The 2513-nt window shown below is 31.0% G+C and overlaps 1 protein-coding gene across 3 annotated transcripts in view; it reads right to left on the bottom strand.

Moving 5' to 3' along the window:
• The window catches only part of LOC107688821 (transcription factor Maf-like), an 80252-nt gene that overhangs the window by 57910 nt on the left and 19829 nt on the right, over window positions 1-2513 (bottom strand). The window contains exon 3 of one of the 3 annotated variants that reach the window (XM_016486616.1): window positions 2146-2347. The exons of the other annotated variants lie outside the window; for them this stretch is intronic. The gene's annotated coding sequence lies outside the window, so the exon portion shown is untranslated. Of the gene's footprint in view, window positions 1-2145; window positions 2348-2513 lie in introns of those variants that run through there. 3 annotated transcript variants of the gene reach the window in all.

Below are 2513 nucleotides of genomic sequence, written 5' to 3' on the forward strand. Positions count from 1 at the left end.
TGTGTGTGTGTGTGTGTGTGTGTGTTTATTCAATCATTTAACTGCTTCACTGTTTATTGATATTTGAAAAAAAAATTATAATTTGTCTGCAAAACAAAAGTCATGTGGTGAGACCAACAAACATGCAGAACCCTGCAGATGAAATAAATAAATACATACATACATACAAAAATAAATAAACTTCTAATGATATAATTTGACCTTTTATGACAACACAAATCACATGACAAAAGAACAGCATTTCTTTGAAATATAATTTCAATAAATGAAGTTATAATTAAGTAAACTTATTTACATTTATGAATGAATGAATTAAAATTTCATTTGTAAAAATAACAACAACTATAATAATTTTTACTTTAAATAAAACTATTGTATTAATAATAATTTTTTAAAATAATGACTAAGATGATATTTTTTTACTTGATAGTTTCACCACATGTATTTACTTATTTTACACATTTATTAAAAAACGTAATTACATTTATGAATTAATGAATGAAATTACATTTGTTTACTTTAGGAATAAAAATGTAAAAACAAACAAAAATTATTTATTTAATGATTATAACATTTTACTTGATAGTTACACCACATTTATTTATTTAACTGCTTCACTGCTTATTAATCAAACAAGCCATGTAAACGTCAAATAAATCATATGATTATCATATAATTATCATTATTATATAATTTGACCCTTCTATGACAACTACAATGTGTCATTACTTTTTACTTGATGGTTAAACCACATGACATTTTTTTCAAGATTATTTGTATGATTACTTTTCTAAGCAAAGCGGACAATAAAATTATGGGTAAACCACAAAAAAAAAAGAAAAAAAGAAAACCTAAGCAACACCCTGGAAACCACCCAAAACACCCTACAGCATCACACTAGTGAGTGTTGCACAGGAAGAACAACATTTTTCCTTCAGAAAATGCAAAAATCTAGTTATCTTTGCCAGGCAAGAGGAAAACCAGTGTGGACCAGTGTTATGTTCGGCAGTGTGTGTGTGTGTGTGTGAGGTTAATACACCACTGCATTCTGATTGATGTGGAAGTGCTTCCTCTATGCAGATAAGCATGCAGCAGAATCCTCATATTAATGTGAAATTATTCTAATTGCTGCAGAGACCATGATGTTCCTCCCCTCCATTCCCATCAGCCACAGCCCTCGCTCTCCTCACACACACAACTCATTTCTGCAGCCAGCCTTTCTCGCTGCATCCATTTTGTCTGTCTCTGTCTGTCTCAGGTAGAGAGCAGCTCTCGTCAGCCGTCTCCAGTCGATCGGATCTCCTTTAGGTCAAAAGGTCTCGTGCATCAGCACCAGGTCAAACGCCTGCTTCACTAAAGACCACACGTGACACGAGAGAGCCAGAAAGAGAGACTGCATGTAGAGGATGTAGGTTTCAGTGGCTCTGTGGACTAAAAACACAAGCTCTACTTTCAACAGGGGGGGTTTCATGCCTCAAATCCAAACTGCTCTTAGTTTTTAATTGTTTGCAAAAATTCTTTATATTTCAGATAATATATATTCTGATTTTTTCAGGGTAATGTATCTTGTTTTTTAATTATATATAACAAATATATGATAAAAAAAAAACTTAAATTTTTATAACTAACATTTTTTATGCATAAATTAGTTCTGGGCAACGATTAATCGCGATTAATCGCATCCAAAATAAAAGTTTTTGTTTACATGATATTTGTGTGTGTACTGTGTATATGTATTATTATGTATATATAAATACAAACACATATGCAGTATATATTTGGAAAATATTTACATGTATATATATATATATATATATATATTCATATAATTTACATTATATATGAATATATTTCATATATAAACATCATATATTTTTCTTAAATATATACTGCATATGTGTGTATTTATATATACATCATAATACATATACACAGTACACACACAAATATTATGTAAACAAAAAGTTATATTTTGGATGCAATTAATCGCGATTAATCGTTGCCCAGAACTAATATAAATTAATACATCCAGACACACATATCACACACTATCAAATTTAAAACACATTTAAACAAGAAAGAAAGAAAAAAAACATGTATAGCAGCATGTAAAAAAAAAAGTTTCAACTCTTTACACATCAACATTATCACTACAGTTAAATGAACAGCTAATCTCGATTCATTTAATTCAGTCCTATACATGTGTAACACAAGCCCTTCTTGTGCCAACTGCTGAGTCTGCTTTCTTTCTTTCTTTCTTTTTTCAGAGCTCCCGATTGAGCAGATTGTCTGTATTTTCCTCTGTTTTTGTCTTGTCCATCCTCACACCGTTCCCTCTACCGCAGCGCTGAGGGTGAAGGAGAGGGGAGTTTAGTTTAGCATCTTCTCCCGATGTGGAATCATACTGTAAGCTATCTGACACGAGCTGCTTTCCACTTACTTTCTGACACAACATAGATACAACTAATGTAAAATAAATAAATAAATAAAACAGATTACTGGCGTGTTTTCCA

This window comes from Sinocyclocheilus anshuiensis, unplaced genomic scaffold, assembly GCF_001515605.1.
Source record: "Sinocyclocheilus anshuiensis isolate Anshui unplaced genomic scaffold, SAMN03320099.WGS_v1.1 scaffold669, whole genome shotgun sequence".
Lineage (NCBI taxonomy): Eukaryota > Metazoa > Chordata > Actinopteri > Cypriniformes > Cyprinidae > Sinocyclocheilus > Sinocyclocheilus anshuiensis.